At 43.0% G+C, this 18,180-nt stretch overlaps 1 protein-coding gene across 4 annotated transcripts in view; it reads right to left on the reverse strand.

The window, feature by feature from the left end:
- Window positions 1-16,830, reverse strand: part of ANKIB1 (ankyrin repeat and IBR domain containing 1) — a 95,795-nt gene extending 78,965 nt beyond the window's left edge. For 3 of the 4 annotated variants that reach the window (XM_062605023.1, XM_062605024.1, XM_062605020.1), the window contains exon 1: window positions 16,724-16,830. The gene's annotated coding sequence lies outside the window, so the exon portion shown is untranslated. Of the gene's footprint in view, window positions 1-15,954; window positions 16,151-16,723 lie in introns of all 4 variants that reach the window. The other variant, XM_062605021.1, reaches the window with a different exon arrangement.
- Between the last annotated feature and the right edge of the window lie 1,350 nt (window positions 16,831-18,180).

The following is an 18,180-nucleotide window of genomic DNA, read 5'->3' on the forward strand; positions in this document are numbered from 1 at the left end:
TTGTGACTGCAGAGCAGAATAGCTGTAACTCAGCTCAGTTCTCTCTTTGTTTTTTTTTTCTCTGGCTATTGATGGTCCAAATGGCCAGAGCATGGCAGCAGTGATAAGGAGGCAAGATTATTTGTACCAGCGCATACTGCAAAGAGTGGAAATACTTTCAAAACAGTGTTTGTTCAAACTAAAGTGCAGACAGAAGCAGAAACACCAGCAACATGCAACCTGTGCAAAGCCCACAGTTGTTTGGGTGCTGAGGCAAGGCAGGAGTACACCAGCACCACTGCGTTAATTAAAGTCAGAGAAGTTTTCAGGAAATTTCTCTTGTAGCCCAGCATTATTTTATCAGCTACAACTCAGCAGCAGTGCATTCAGCGGGGATGGTGGATGGAGCACTGACTGGCAGATGCAGCTGCGTGAAGTGGGAGACTGGAGGTTCAGAGCAGGCGTCACAGCACCAGAGGCAACACTAACTACACCCAGGCTTTCAAGTACCCATGCTGAGCAGTGTACAAAGGAGCATCAAACTCCATCAGAATACAAGACACTTATACAGCAAATTCACCCCAGTGTTATCTGGTACCTGTGCTTAGTTTTAATCTCATTATGCACAAAACCAGATGATCGCTGATAGCAGCAGATGCTATTCCAGTGCCTGATGCTAGGCAAGACCTAGGTGGAAAGACAACTAAAATCACTAACAGGCAGTGAAAGCACACAGGTGAGCGTGTGTTTACTAGAGAGGAAAGACATCCAATCTGTGCAACCAGGCAGCTAAAAAGCAGGAGTGAGGCAAGAAGGTACTAGTGAAAGGTGTTTAGTTTAGCTGCAAGGAGGCCCCGCAGGACTCTGGTGAAAACAAACTCTACCAACTTGGCACAAAGCTTTCTGAACAAACACAGTCTTGAAGGAGGGGGCGGTGAGAAATGTGTCTAATGTAGTCTCTATCCTCTAGCACATTGGGAAAGGGTGATGTTTAACAACAGTCATCCCCTCCTTCCCTCCTTTAGCACATATCCTGTTGCATCGTATTTCATAACAGATTTAAAACTTGCAGGGGAACAATCCAGGGACCCGATTTTCAATTGCTGAGGGATATGCAGATACAACAATAGTTTATCAATAGGGTCAGGGTATTCATTAGAGGATTTAAGTCTTAAGGTCCTCTGAAAATTTAAACTGGCACAACTGGCTTTAAAAATCCACCCTGGTAACTATCCTATGTAGTTACATAACTAACATCCTGCATAGCAAGAAGCATGTTCTAATTGCACTAAACAACTCTCTAGAAGATTCAGAAAGGGGAAAAGCACAACAGACAAGAAGTGAGAGAAATGGAACCCTTTTTGTATTACAGTAAGAGTAAGAAGCATCGCTGAATCAAACACCGAACAGCTTAAAGATCAGCCATGACTAACAACATACAAGAATAAAAACCATACCTCTATAAAGAGATGAAATATAAGAGACTCCCTTTTCAAACTGTGGTTTGTATGACAACATATCATATTGCAGCAGAAGGGCATGAGGCTAGAATGTTTGAGGAATCAGGGATACTGGAACTACCTACTCTAAATGGCACATAATCCACCTGCGCAATAGCTTGCTCATTTTCACGATGTAATCGAGTGTCTGTGTAACATGGAAATCTTATTTCCTTAGTCAATTAGAACGGCAAACTGTATTAAAAAAAGCCCAAAACTTTGCATTTTACAGACTCACGTCCCACTGAATCCATTTTGAAAACAATACTGCTCTCAGGTCTTCAATTCTATGTAGACATTTAAATTCACTCCCATTTTTAAGAATGCAACACACCAAATAGATAAAGAATTCCTTTATCAGAAGCATCCTCAGTTGTAGGGAACTGGGGACATAACATACAATTAGTGCACCAGAACATTTCTTGGGTGCCCTTGGTTACCGCTAGTTGGATACAGCAGCTGGGTGTGCAGTTTGCAAATCATCAAGCAGAGTTAAAGTAAGCAGACCCAGGCAGTACTGGGGAAAATAAAGTACACAATAGCTAAAGCAAGGCATGATTAGGGTGGACGGTCTGGTGTTAGGAATGTGAAAGGATTTATTTTCACAGTAAGCCGTGGGTAGACTGGTTTGAGAATATTTTTTTTATGTTCAAAGTTCATACTGAGATTTTAAGTTTCAAAAAGAAACTTTTTTTAAACAACTCCATTTAGCAGTAACCCAGTCTGCTTTGATCCGCATGTCATCATTACTTTGAAAGAACTAAAGCATGCTGAAGACACCCAGAAAATACTATCTGATTTTGCTAGAAATTCTCTTATTCATACAGAATTTATTCTCAGGAATACACTTTATTCTGGGGGTTAGGATTTCTTCCCTTGCACTCATAAGTAGATGCTAAAATTGAGTACGTTTGTGTATTTGCAAAATAATGAAGGACACGGTTAGTAGTAGTAGCTCCTCATGGCTACCCTGATACTACAACCTCCAAAACCAAAGTTAATTCAATATGCATTAAAGGCCTGTGACTAATTTAGGATAAATTTGACTCATTCTCTTTTAAGAAAACCATAAAACAGAGGAGGGAGGAAGGGGAAATAAAATAATTAACTAGTTGCCTTCTTAAAGATTGATTCTAGAATGCTGGTTCTCCATACTGATTCTCCACTCATATATATAACAGGATACATGCAGAAAAAAAAAATAGTAAAAAAATCAACAGGATTTGGAGCTCAGAGAGAATTAAAAGGCATTTCTATGAAACAAAGGCCAAATCAATAGGGACTTTACACTGCCTTTACAGTAAAATTATATGACTATTTTATTCAGGTTTGCTTATTTTACATTGTAATGACATCCAGAAATACAGACGGAAACTTCCAAATTATCTCTTTTTAGTTACACATTACAACAAAGTATTTTATACTAGAACATTCTGTCTAACTCCCATTCCAGACAAATGAATTTATCTTTCTGTTCCTTTATTAAGGACGTATAAACCTCGGGCAGCCTGCTTATGAAAATGTCTGGATTTATGAATTAAAAAAAAAAACAAACACAAAACCAAACAAAATCAAACAAAACAAACAAAAAACCCTAACCAAACAGCATCCCACAAACAAAAATGACTGACCAAAAAACCCTAACAGCAATAAAGAAACAGAATAAGCTTGTTTCCAATTATAGTTATGTATTTATTTAATTGCCTGAAAGGATACACAAGAAATCAGACTACTTCTGCATAGCAGGAAAAGTTTTTTTGCATATTACAGACCCCCCTCAACTATCGTTATTAAAAAAAAAAATCCCAGAAAGGAAGATACCTTATTTAGGATTAGTCCATTCCATTAAGACATGGTAATTCAAAGCACTAATCACTTCAACTCTTTGATTATGCAGAAGCCAGGTTAAAAAACAGGATTTGAGCTGTAAAGCAGAGTTTACTTGACATAATCACACTGTTCTACAAAGCTCCACCACCCTCTGGGCCACACGCTTCAGCTGGGCCAGAACCAGCTGCATGCAGAAGAGGTGAGAACAGCTGGACGTGCAACCGTACCATCTGATACGAAGCAAGGAGTTATTCACATTGGAAGGAGCCTCTGGAGGTCAAATGCTTCAATCCTCTACCCAGTGCAATCTTCAAGGCTTCAAAGGCTGCTCAAGGTTGTTCTCAGAGTATCCCCAAAGATGGAGACCCCACAACTTCTCTGGGCAAACTTGTCCCAGCATTTGACCATCCCCATGGTGTAATCTTTTCCTAGTGTCTAATTGAAACACCACTTGCAGGAACTTTTTCTGTTGCATCCAGCCCTGTCACCCAGCTCCTCCAAGAGGAGTCTGGTTTTGTCTTCTCTGTACCCTCCCATTAATTGAAAACAAGATCCTTCCCCATGTCTTCTCTGAACACCAAGCGCATCCAGCTCTTCCAAGAGCACTCAGCTCTTCCAGCTTTTCTTTTTACATTATGTGCTCCTGCTCCCTAATAATCTTGGCAGTCTTCTTCTAGACCTGATCCACTGTGCTGGTATCCCTTCCATACTGGGAAGCACAAAGCTAGACATTGTTTCAGATGCAGTCCCACAAATGCCAAGCTGACAGCACTTTTCTCGGCTACTGGCTTCACTCTTGCTAGGTAAAGGCACATTTCCGACTCACATTCAACTTGGTGTCCACCACGAAAGTGAAGTCATTCACTGCAACTTTGCTCTCTAGCCACAGGTTCCCAGCCTGTACCACTGTGTAGGCTTATTCTGTTTAATTTTTCAGATTTGTTGTTGAGCACTGCAAGGTTGGTGTGAGCCCGTATCTCTAGCCTGTCAAGGTCCCTCAGAAGAGCAGCCCTGTCCTCCGGCACACACAACTCGGTGTCATCAAAAAGCCTGCTGATGGTGCATTCCATCAACTCATCCAGGTGGTTAATAAGGACTGTAAATGCAAACCTGCACTATTTAACCTTAATACTAATTATCACGTCCTAAAAAGGATAAAGGACTTGCAAGTAGTTTTAATTTTAACTAATTAACATGTTGGTAAATGGGACATTACAAAGGACTTGTATTTCAATGCACAAGCCACCAAATAAAGCCTCTTCAGTATTTTTTTTTCTTAATGGATAGTTTGCTCTTGGTGACTCACTGAAATAGCTCCAATGAAAGATTTCTCTCCAACCCATCCTTCTAAATATGGAGAACTAAATATGTAAAGTATCTGTGTCAGTGACTCTCGAGTCAGGGAAAAGGGCCTAAATTAAGAACCACTGTATATTTGTACTAACAGCTACAGAGCTGTTAGTAATGTCTCAGGCTGTGCATCTCCAAGACTTCAGAGAATGCAAGTAACTGGAGCTCTTTCATAAGAACACTTTATTTTAGAGTTGTAAATTCTAAAATGCTGCACAGGCTTAGATTGTTTGTTACTGCAATTCTGTAGTAGAATTATTTCTGCAGAATAAATGTGGTAGAAGAACCACATGTTCTGCTATCATGAAGTCTTCTATATAGCTGTGTGTCAAGAGCTGAGCTTTAGAATATCAAAATCCTCACCTTATAGAGACCACTTCAACTACTTAGCAAACGTGAATGAAACACCATCAGTAAGTTCTTTAAAATTTTGAAACTTGTAACTTGCAGTATTAGCACAGCTGGAACTTCGGTCTTCAGAGTTTAGTAGCTACACACTTTTGCAGTTTCTTCAAGCCACTGATGAAATTTACCATTTGGTAGACTACCAACAAATCTTCTGGGCTCTACACTGGCAGGACGTTTCTATATGCCTATCTGTAGTCTTTCAACGTAACAAGAGTTAACCAGAGATTAATACATTTGCTTGTCCACCAGGTGCTTTGAGATCTAGAGCATAGCAGAGCCACCTGGATTGAAGAAAAAAATCATAAAAAAAGTAACAATTCTGCAAGTAATTTACACAGGCAAGGTAATAAGGAAATGAACATTTCAGAGTAAAATCCTATTGCAACATTTACAGGTTGTTACTGCTGAAAATTAGTCCTGATGTGCATCTAGCCTTGCATATATTATTTTGTATCTTACACACATAATAGCTAATAAAAATATAAACACAAAACTGCACACTACAGTAGTACAGCGATAATCAAACCCTTGGTAGAGTTCATCAGTAAATAACAGCAGCCTTAAAATTCCTATTCTTAAGTCTATGACAAATTTTAATAGAACTGGTATTTAATATAGTTGTAGCGCAAAAACACAGAAAAAGTACATCTCATGAACTTTCTCAATTTTTTCAGCTATTTCTCCAAAGGCTCATTCATAACTCATTCATAGTACTTCAATTATTATTATCAGTGCTTCATCTGTGCATCCTAAAAAATATGCTCTTTTTAATACAGTAAGATTTTGAGTTTCTATGCAGCAGCTTTCATGGAAATATATAATTTTTAACTTTACCTTCAAAATTCCTATTAAAGGTCCAGTCAAAACAAAAGAGGTGGGGGGATATTACTACCCTAATTAACATCTGTGACAGCTCTCTGAAGAGGAGGGCTTAAGTGGACTGTAAACACAGCTCAAACTAATAAATATAACAAATACAATTTTCTCCACCAAATAATTTCATTTGCAGTGATTTACAATCAGGACCAAAACCAGCTGCATGCAAACAGGACATGATGTTCCCACAGTTGTTTAAAGTACCTTGAAAGAACAAGCACGGCCTATTTTAAAAGCCAAATTATATTTATAAACTAGAAAAATCTAATTCTTTTCTATGCTAAATTCCAAGAAGAGTGATGACAATCCGGTGAAGTACCTGGTGCAGAGAATCAGTTTCCAACTTACGTTTATATTTAACTGCAACTGAATACAGAATATATAAAACAGTCAAGAAATATGCCATGAGTATATACATGATCAGCATTATGTAAATTTTAAGTGTATTTTCCCAGAAATGGCATTGAAAAAACTGCTTTGTTTTGAAATAAACTCCAAAACTGTATCTTTCCTTGAACCATCTTTCATAGGGGAAAAAAAAAAAAAAAAAAAGGAAAAAGGGGTGGGGGGAGATCACCAACACTCCTATAGCGCATTTTTCAAAAGTCAGTATTTGAACTGCTTAAGACAATTAGCATAGAATCAAACTGTTTAAGAATTTTCACAGTTAGCGACAATCATGCTTTTACCACTTCTCAAGTAAGTTATGACAGGTCACCGCACTAGCTGACATCAGTCTGTCAAACCAGCTCAAAACAATATTATGTTTCCTCTCTATAACCTCTAATTCTATGTGAATTACAGTTAAATTTCAGTTCAGGTTGGCATTCGCATAGGAACTTGACCACTTGACTTTAATTTTCCCTTAGTTTATCTTATTTCTTGCTAGCGCTTTGCTTCACAGCCTATTCAAGACTGTATGTCTCTTCTTATGTTTTCATCTGTCAAGAATTGTTTAGAATTTCTACTTGCACAGAAGGGTTAATTCATTAACAGTGGTCAAAAAAACCCACCACAACCAACCAACCTTGACACCACAGCATGTCTAAAAAGGTGGCACTCACGCAATTAACTTCATGAGACAGAGGCATCAGGTAGGCATAACACAAATACCAGCAATTATCACAGCAGATGATGCTGAAGACAATCTTGATTCCATAAAAAATGTTCTGCAAAAGCAGTTGGAAACTACAAGCCATTTATATTGTCTACAAAAGAAACAAACGTTTCCTTCAAGAGATACGAGACTACAATGAAAACCAAAACAATCAGAAAAATAAGGGCGAAAGGATGGAAAAAAGAAAAGTAAGAAAATAGGAACAAATATTTAGAAGCTAGAACATTAAGTAAGTAAATACAGAGTACATACAAACACAACACTAAGGTAGAACAGCAAATACAAGATATGGCAGAGACTGTACAGAAGAGAAGTAACACAAACACCAACAGTAGTAGCCTTCATGGTTCAAGGATATAAACCTCCTACCAATGTTATATCTTTCTTAACTTGCATAAATGGAAAAGGATTTAAGTGCATGAGATTTAGAAATACTACCTGAAGAAAGAAATCTGCCTCCATTAAATGTATTTTAGTATCTTACTTTGGAAAGTAAGGAATTGAGCTTTCCTTCAATAAGCATTTATTATCTACCTCCAACAGTGACTCCTGAAAAAAACACCAACACACTTAAGAACTTACTCCAGATTACAGAAAAAATGCCCCAAAATTTCAAGAGTTTCTCAAAGTTATATGTAGGATGTATACAAGTGGTGATACCCTACTTTCTTGCTTAATACAGTGAATAACCTACAACCAGTTGGTCTCTTTGATAGCAAACCAATTCTCTCTAGGTTCTTTTGTATTGTCCAGCCACCAGAAGTCAAGTTTCTCAAACCGACTTGTACTGTATAGAGTCTTGCAGATGATCCAGAAATTGATCATTCTTTATCTTTTCCTCTAAACTGCTCTTTGTTTCAGAAAGTGAGAGAGGGCTGTGTCTATGCCTGACAGACCATAAACTGTAAATATAGATGGAATAGTTCAGATCATTCCAGCAAACTTAAGGATTCACTCAAAATAGCATGGCGACTTGGAAATGCCTAGATTGTGTTATTTAACCACAGCCTCTATTACAAAGCAAGGGCTAAGTGGTTCACAGCAATTTAAAAATACTCCTTTAAAATGAATATACACCATTTGGTTACCACATGACAGTCCTTATTCCATGGAACTCGGTGATTGCAATATTTCCAAAAGTCTTTTTGATTTATTTACTTGCAAGCTTCTAGGGTGCTATTTTCACAGTAACAGCACATGTCAAAATTGAGTACCTTTTATTTGTCATTATTTTTGTTGGAGAGAAAAGAAAACCTAAATGCAGCAAAGAGATATAGAGGAGTAGCAGCCAATGACTAAATTTCTACTTCCCAGAATGCTATATAGCATGGCAGACTACACTACAGAAGTTAGAATCATAAAATCATTTAGGTTACAAAAGACCCTTAAGATCAAGTCCACCTGTTAACTTAGAAATGCCAAGTCCACCACTAAACCATGTCCCTAAGTGCCGCATCTACACATCTTTTAAATATCTCAAGGAATGGCGACTCCACCACTTCTCTGGGAAGCCTGTTCCAATGTTTGACAACCCTTTGGTGAAGAAATTTTTCCAAATATCCAACCTAAACCTCCCCTGGCACAATCTGAGGCCACTTCCTTTTACCCTATCACTTGTTACTTGGGCGAAGAGACCGACATACACCTCGCTACAACCTTTCAGGTAGCTGTAGAAAGTGGTAAGGTCTCCCCTCAGCATTCTCTTCTCTGGACTGAACAACCCCACTTCCCTCAGCCATTCCTCATAAGACCTGCTCTCCAGATCCTTCACCAGCCTCACTGCTCTCCTTTGGACCTGCTCCCCTCACCCAGATCACTGATAACGATTATAAACAGAAATGGCCCCAACACTGAGCCCTGGAGAACACCACTTGTGACCCGGCACCAACTGGATTTAATTCCACTCATCACCACTTTTTGGCCATTCTGCCAGTTTTTTTACCTAGCAAAGAGTATGCCTGTCCAAGCCATGAGCAGCCAGCTTCTGCAGAAGAATGTCATGGGAAATTGTCAAAGGCTTTACTAAAGTCTAGGTAGACAACATCCACAGCCTTTCCCCCATCCACTAAGTGGGTCACCTTGTCACAGAAGGAGATCAGGTTAGTCAAGCAGGACCTGCCTTTCATAAACCCATGCTGAATGGGCTTGATCATCTGGTTGTCCTGTACATGTTGTCCTGTATATGTAATGGCACTCGGCACGAGTTTCCCAGCACTAAGATCAGGCTGACAGGCTGCTCCTTAGATCCTTCTTCCAGCCCTTCTCGTATGGGCATCACATTTGCTAACTTCCAGTCAACTGGGACCTCCCCAATTAGCCAGGACTGCTGATAAATGATGGAAAGTGGGTTGGCGAGCTCTTCTGCCACCTCCCTCAGTCCCCTTGGGTAGATCCCACCCAGCCCCATAGATGTGTGTGTCTAAGTGCCATAGCAGATAGCTAACCATTTCCCCTTGGTCTATGGGGGCTGCATTCCGCTTGCTGTCTTCCAGCTCAGCAGGCTGCGTACCTACAGAACAACTTACTGTAAGCTGGTCTTACTATAAAAGACTAAGGCAAAGAAGTTATTAAGTACCTCAGCCTTTTCATCACCCTTTGTTAGTCTATTCCTCCCCACATTCCATACAGGATGGAAATTCTCCTTAGCCTTCCTTTTGTTGTATTTATAGAAACTTTTTAAGAAGGTAGTAGCCAGATTAAATTCTAGCTGGGCTTTAGCCCTTCTAATTTTCTCCCCACAAAGGCTCACAACATCCTGTAGTCACCCTGAGTTGCCTGCCTCTTCTTCCAAAGGTCGTAAATTCTCCTTTTTTCCTGAGTTCCAGCCAGAGTTCTCTGGTCAGCCAGGCCAGTCTTCTTCCCCACCAGTCTGTCTTTCAGGACATGGGGACAGCCTGCTCCTGCACCTTTAAGATTTCCTTCTTGGAGAATGTCCAGCCTTCCTGAACGCCTTTGCCCTCAGGACTGCCTCCCAAGGGACTCTGTCAATCAGTCTCCTAAACAGGCCAAAGTCTGCCCTCCAGAAGTCTAAGGTGGACTAACCCTCCTTCCCTATAATCTCATGATCGCTGTGCCCAAGACAGCCTCCAACCTTCACATCACCCACAAATCTCCCTGTTCACAAACAACAGGTCCAGCGGGTGCCTTCCCTAGTTAGCTCCCTCACCAGCTCTGTCAGGAAGTTACCTTCCACATGCTCCAGGAACTTCCTACGCTGTTTCCTGTCTGTTTTATTTCCAGCAGACATCTGGTAAGTTGAAGCACCCCACAAGAACAAGGGCTAACAATTGTGAGACTTCTCTCAGCCACTTATGTTTTTCCTGCCTCTTCATACTGGTTGGGTGGTCTACAACAGATTCCCACTGTATCTGCCTTGTTGACCTTTCCCCTGATCCTTACCCATAAACACCCAACCCTGTTGCAGCCATCATTAAGCTCTAGACAACCCCTAACCTACATGTCTACTCCACTGCCTATCTTTCCTTGCCTATCCCTTCTGAGCACACCAGGTGTGCGAGTCATCTCACCATGTTTCCATGATGGCACCTATACCATCATTTTCCTGCTGTACAACGGCTTCCAGCTCCTCCTGTTTGTTGCCCATGCTACATGTACTGGTGTAGATGCACTTCAGTTGGGCTATTGATACCAGCACCTTTTTGGGGGAGAAGCCCTAATTTCTACATTACCATTTGCAGGCACTTTTGTGCTTTCTAACACATCAATAACCTTTGTGTATTTGTTGCTGCATGGATTTCCATCCCCTATCTGCATTGAGATGGCAGACTTAAGGACCTTGCTAGCACACTATCGCTCAAACATTGGCATGACATCCGCAGGCTTGTATCTGGTGAGACTCATTTTATCCTTTCTCCCCCTTCAAATCTAGTTTAAAGTTCTTTCATTACCCCTGCTAACTCCTGTGCAAAGATCCTTTTCCCCTTTTGAGACAGGGGCACCCAGTCTGTCACCAGCCAGCCTGGTGTCGAGTAAAATGACCTATGGTCAAAAAACCCAAAACTTTGCTTGTGACATCAGGTTCAGAGCCAGGTATTGATCTGCTGGCTCTTCCTGTTTCCTACCTCATTATTCCCTGCAACTGAAAGGACAGAGGAGAACACTACCTGTGCATCTGATCCCCTATCAAGTCATTTCAAAGCCCTAAAGTCTGTCTTGACTGCCTTTGGACTTCTTGTTGCAACTTCATTGCTGACTACCTGAAAAATCTACAATGGATAATAATCTGAGGGTCATACCAGGGTAGGAAGTTTTCTCTTCACATCTTTTAACCCTGGATCTCAGGGATGCAGGAGACCTCCCTAAGAAGTGGAACCAGTCTGCAGAATGGGGTCTCCTATAACAATAACCCACCTTTCTTCTTTATGGGAGCAGTTCTGATGCAGGGCATAGGTCGACTTAAACTCAGTGACACCTCCAAGCTAGATGAACCATTGACTTAATTATTGTTCCATTCCACTTGCAGAGACTTGTAAGTGTTATGCAAGGCCACCTGGGAAGGTGGCGTAGTCACACAGGAGATGCACCTCCTGCACCAGGCAGGAACTCGTCACCATTGCCCCTACCCCTTAGGTCATTGTGTTTAGCCAGGCAGGAAAAAGACAGGGAATCCTCTGTATTGTGCATCCTGCAAGTTGCTCATGCATGTCAAAATGGTAAGCACAAGACACTGTGAAACTCTGTTAAGTAAGGAAAATCCCCAAGAGGTTTAGTAAGGTTTTCTCCAACATGGAAGCCTGTACATAAGAAATATGTTATATATAATCAACAATACACTGCCTAATTGTCACAATGTAATATTTAAACTACACTAACTTATTGTTAAAGAATAACATTACTATATTGCAGGCTGTGTGCAAACATTGATTCCTAGGTGCAAGCTTATATACCAACATAAAACTCACTTTTAGATAATCCATTTTGTCCCCTTGTCTTCCTAGTCAGTATAGAAATGAATGAGAAAAGTTACAAGAGGAACTCTACAGACAACACTGTCACACAGCTGCTCTGTAAAGCCACCCAAGCCAGGAATGATCCCGGGCATTCAGCAGAGAGGCCCTTCTGTTTCCCTGCAGTAATACATTTACAACCTGCTACTGTATTTTTACTGCAATTACCCTTCAACAGTCAGAGTTCAGAATTTATGCACATTAAAATATAAATCAAAGCAAAACCACCAAATGAAAGTACCTCTTAACTAACTCCAACAAAACCCCTTAAAGAATATTCAAGGATACTAGCAGTACTACAAATTAGCTTTAGATCAAAAGAAGTGTTTTATCTAAAATTATGGCAATTCTCTTGTTTGGAAAACAACAGAATCAAGGATACACACAAATGTGAATTTCAAATGTTAATCCATATATCACATGTTTACAACTTCTGAAAATTACTTTCAATTATCAAAATCAAGAATACAGGAAAAGGATTGGAGCAATAACAACTACTTCCTCAGACCACCTCTGCATACCATAAAGAAAACGCTGGTTGATTTTACACAGACACTTATTTTTTTTATTTTCATAGTACAGTTTAAGGTACGTGAGTTTGAAAACAAGCAGAGAGTAAGAACTGTACTCTTAACAAAGCACAGACAGTAAGGGAAATTCAGAAAACACGTTTAGAAAAAGACAGCAAAGCAACTGACTAATATCTTTTTCCAAAATGATTCTTGGACTAATGAACTGAAGCTATTCTATTACTACTACGCTTATTTGTACAACACTCCAAGTATTTTTTGAGATAAGACAGATGAATAGATACACACATGCATATGAAAATATAAACTAAGGCAGTCTGGAATGCAAACCATAATATTTTACTGATACTAGAGAAGACAAATTAATATTCCTCAGGAAAAAAAAAAAAGTCACAGTATGGTTTGGGTTGGAATGAGACTTTAAAGGTCATCACATCCAACCCTCCTACCATGGGCAGGGACATCTTTCAGCAGATCAGGTTGCTCAGTGCCCCATACAACTTGACCTTGAACATTTCTAATCATGGGACATGCACAGCTTCCCTGGACAACCTGTCTCACCACCCTCAAAGTGAAAAACAATGTCTTATTCCCAACCTGAATCTACCCTCTTTCGGTTTTAAACCATTGTTCCTTGTCCTCTCATTACAGGCCCTGGTAATAATTCTCTCTTGTCTTTCTTGTAACCACCCTTCACACACTGAAAGGCTGCTATAAGGTCTCCCCTGAGCCTTCTCTCCTCTAGGCTGAGTAACTCCAACTCTCTCAGCCTTTCTTTATATGAGAGGTGTTCCAGCCCTGTGGCCATTTTTGTAGCCCTCCTCTAGGCCCAGTCCAACAGCTCCATGCCCTTATGCTGGAAGCCCCAGAACTGCACACAATACTCCAGACAGGCTTGGTCTCATGAGAGCAGAGTAGAGGCAGAGAATCACCTCCCTTGACCTGCTGGCTGCGCTTCTTTCATGCAGCCCAGGATACTATTAGCTTTCGGGGCTGCAAAAGCACATTGCCAGATCATGTCCAATTTTTCATCCACTAGTATCCACAATCCTCTGCTAGGCTGCTCTTAATCCCTTCATCCCCCAGTCCATATTGACACTGGAGGTTGCTGCAGCCCAGGTGGAGGACCTTGCACTTGGCCTTCCACAATGGTAAAGACTATTTTTTCTGTTTCCACTTAAAATCCGGAAGATATTTAGTGGTTCCAAAGAAAACTAGCAGATTTTAAACTTTACATAGACTTTTCCATCTTGAACTTTTAATATAATGTATGTAACCTTGAATGAAATATCATCTGCCCCTAAAATGTAAGCATATGTGTGATTTTAGTAACACTCCATGGAAAAGTATGTGGCATGTATTTTGGGAGAAGGGAGGGAAAGCAGTAAAAGTACTGTTTGATTATAATGGTGTTGAAAACACAACTTTCTGTGTCATATTTAACCCTGCAGAATTTCCACAGGGCTGCTCTTCAAGCAAAACAGATCTTTGCTATGTTTCATTACCAATTATACAAACACCATAATGTGATTAGAAACATAACTGGTTCAGCACATATATTCATAACATCCAGCTTTTCAATTTTCTTTCTTACTGGCATGAGTCACCTTAGCATAGTTGAAAAACTTCAATAGTTACAACTGCAAAGAACAACTTCAAGTTTTCAGATTCCAAGGTGAAGTTAATTAACTAGTCAAGTAACTGGTAACTACATGACATCTAAACAGTAAAGCTAAAATAAATAATAATTAAAAAACCCCAAATACACACAGGAAACCCCAAGGCAAAGCCACACATACAGAAAACAATAAAAAGACTAAAAAAAATCCCAACAAAATGCCTAAAAACCCCAATCCCACAAAAATAAAAAAAAATAAAATCTCACCACAAACCCTGCTAGTGAAACCAGTTAACAGCTAATAAAAAAAAAACCTCTTACTGAAACAAAAAACAATGTAGTGTTAATCAATCACAGCAGAGGTGCCACAGAGCAGCAGGTGAGAAACTGCTCAGGACAGATTAAATCAGCAGTAGTGTTAACAAGATCTTACACAGCGAACAAAGACATAATGACATTTTCTAACCCCATGTTTCTGGTTTTTTTTTTTGTAGTTGTTCCACTGAACCAAAGCTGACAGCTGGAGAAGTCATTCCCTTTTAAATTTATATGCTTAGTTTTCTTTAATCTTCTGGAGTTTGTATACCTGACAGAACATATACAAACAGATACATGTAAATTTACACAGATACATAACTATAACTAGGAAAGTCCATGTTTTTACAATAAACCTAGTCATGTACTTAGATATGCACTACCCAGTCCTATATAGATGTGCATGGCACAAGTAAAAATTGGAGAGACTGCACAAAGCTTTCTTGCTTAAATTGTCTTTTGCCTACTGAGACGACAGTGCCAGTGCTCTTTTTTATTATTTTTTTCCAATTAATTTTCATTCATAATATTTTGCAGATGCATATATATATATAAATAAAGGCAGGGCACCACCAACACTGTTTAGCTTTTTAGTAGATTTCTAGTATCTGTATTCAGGAATAATATACTGTATTACTGAAATATTTTATTCTTTTAAGGACTAAACTCAAATTTGTTGAAGTTGGAATTGTCTTGAGTGCAGGACCACAGAAGGTCTTGGAATTAAAGTTTCCAGAAGCCTCTTCTGTAATTTGGCCTCTTATTTGTAAGGACGGCATTTATTCTTTCCATGTCCGGGGGAGAAAGGGGGGGAAAAATGCTATAAATTCTACCATTTCACTTCTGTGCAGACACCCCAACTAAATAAGCCACATGTTCTCAGAAGCTGAAAAATGCTGTTGCTTTCCTTATGACCAAAGCCTTTTTTCTTTTTTTCTTCAAGGAAGAGTATTTTTCTCATATACCTAAGCGAGATTAAAGAGAAATTAAACCATCACACTTCATACTGAAAATGAAAGAGATGAAAGTAAGGATGAAACACTCATATGTGGAAGGAAGACACAGTCTCTTCTCACTGCTAACCTCTACAGCTAATAATTCTTTCAAAAGTGGTCTCTCTCTTTAGGGGAAGCGCTTATTTACAGCACACCTACTGATGTTATGTCTACAACTAAAACTCCATTTCTGGAACTCATAAGCACAGAAAAGCACTGAAGGAAGAAAGCACAATCAACAATGGTTAGTAATGATAAAGAGGGGCATGCAAACAATTTAAGCTGTGGTATTCGTGCCTTACTCTACAGAGCATGTTCTCGTGACTCCACATTCGCTCTGCACACTATCTGAAAATTGTAAATAAAAGGGTGAGCAGTCGTTAATTATCAAGGTTGTTCTTCCTTTTCCAAAGTCGCTCGATTTCCAGTATGTGTTTAGACCTGCCTAGGAGACTGGTACTGCTACTTACATAAAACCGTCACAGTACCAAGACTCAGTTTCTTCTTCGAGACCGTGAGCGTTCAATTTCACTCACGACAGACCGCTCAGGACGGGGTTACCCAGCCTGAAGGAAGGTTACGCTGGCACAGCTCGCCCAGCAGCTCATGCTGCCGCTCTGGCAACTCGCAGTTCTTCCCTTTTACCTTCAAGGCAGAATCTCCAAGCTAGGAACAAGGCGGGCATGGGCTCAACAGCGGGAGCTGGACGAAGCCAGGCCATCGGGCAGCTCCGAACTTCCCCACGGTCCCAGCCGATGGAGCCCCCAGCCCAGACGTTTTCGGGCACAGACCCCCGCCACCGCAGGGCGCGGCGCCTGTGGGAACCTGGGCCAGAGGCGGCCTCTCCCCCCATAACCACCCAGTCCAAGGCCCACCACCTCCCGCCATTACACTTTCCCACAGACCCCTGACCATTCGGGCGCGTCCCCACACCAGTATCGCCGCCGCCCCTGCGGACGGCCAGCCTCGGTAACCGGCTGTTTACCTCCGCACGCCGGAGTCACCCTTTGCTCTCACCTCCTCCGCTCCGCTCCGCTCCCCTCAGCTGCCGACGGAGCTGAGATGCCCCCGTCCCGCCCCACCCGCGATGCGACGGGCTGCCACCGCCCAGATGTGCGAAGTCTCCCGGCTGTGCCCGCTGCCGGACTCGCCTCATCTCGCCCGCTCGCAGGCCCGTGCATCCCACCCGAGCCTCCACAGGCGGCGCCGGGATCGCGGCCAGCGCCGCGGGGCACTCACCGGCTCCTCACAGGGGCTCTCCCCGGCCCTTCCCGGCGTCTCCGCGCCCGCCACTCAGCACCTCCATTTGCTCAACCGCCGCTTCCCTCTCCCTCGCTCCGCTCCGGATGCGCCGCCCTCTGGAGTGCCCGCTCCGCCGGGTCTCCAGCCCGCGGGCAGCCGGGCAGTCCCTCAGTGGCTGCAGCGGTGAGGAGTGCCCGCCCGCCCGGTGGCGAGGCTCCCTCCGCGCAGGCAGGGCACTGCGACTGCCACCGTCTCGCTACCCCTTTGTTCACCGGCGGCTCCTGGCGGCGTGGCGGCGCTGACAGCTGCCGGCGGCACTCCCCGAGCCCGGGCAGCCGCCTCACTTTAGCGCCTCCCCACCCACCAGCACAGCCTCATGCTCCCGACCCACAGCTTCGTCTCTTTCTCTCTCTCTCTCTTTATCCGCCCGCGGTCAACAACTGGCGGCGACGGCAGCACAAGTTCAGGCCGCCGACCCGGAAACTCATCAGCAGCCGAGGGCCGCGGGGCTCTGACGGGAAGCGGATCAGCCGAGCCGGGGGAGGGAGCGAGGCGGGGATGGGGCGGGGCGCAGCAGGACAAGACGGGGCGCATCGCGGGCGCGGGGCCTGGGCGCTGTGTGAGGCGAGAGAATGCGCTGGGAGAGATGACGGCTGGCATCACGGAGAAAGGCAAGGGAGAGTTGGAGGCAACGAGCGGGAGGGCCGGGGCGCTGCCCATCACCCTGGAGGGGCGGTCCCGCGGACGCGGCAGCCTTTCCCACTCCGTTGGGCTGCGGTGTGAGCACCGCCCCAGAGGTCCCGGTACACGGCCGGCTCCAGGGCGCGACCAGGAAAGTTCAGGGGGGCGCTTCTCGGTCGTGAGGCGCGAAGTGGCGGGGTGGCCGCTGCTGCAGGAGCGGGAGGTACTGGCGGTGCAGGGTCGCTTCCCGACCGTTGTGCTCCTCTGGGGGAGGCCGGTCCCCTCTTTGGTGGTGGGGCCTGCGCGCTGCGGGGCGGGATGGTCATTCTTGCGGGGTGGTGTGGTCGCGAGTGGGGGCCAGCGGCGGGGGTGTGGGAGGCGGGGAGGGCCGGCGGCGGCTGAGGCATATTCTCCAGACTTGTGTCCGCTGGAACGGGGACGCATTTTGCCTTCTGAAGCTGGGCATCTTTATTGTCACATCTTTGCAACTCCACCCCTCTTCATTCTCTGTTTCGGTTTCTGGAGTTAGATCGCAGCTCTCTGGGCTACCTTTCCAAGCATCCTCACCCCGCTCTGGGTTTAAGGCATGGCAGTATCAGAGGGAGTTCACCTGCCCCATCGTAATCTACCGCCCTGCTTGTCCAGTTTTTCTCCACACAAGCCTGTGACCCAAACCTATATATCCTAAGGAAACCAAGGAAGCATGCCTTTCCCAGCTGCCTCTAAGGGATGGTTGTTTCTTCTTCCTTTCAAAACTTACAATAATCCAAAGT

The sequence above is a fragment of the Pezoporus occidentalis genome, unplaced genomic scaffold, assembly GCF_034315485.1.
Source record: "Pezoporus occidentalis ecotype Australia unplaced genomic scaffold, CSIRO_AGI_Poc_V1 ctg9, whole genome shotgun sequence".
Taxonomy (NCBI): domain Eukaryota; kingdom Metazoa; phylum Chordata; class Aves; order Psittaciformes; family Psittacidae; genus Pezoporus; species Pezoporus occidentalis.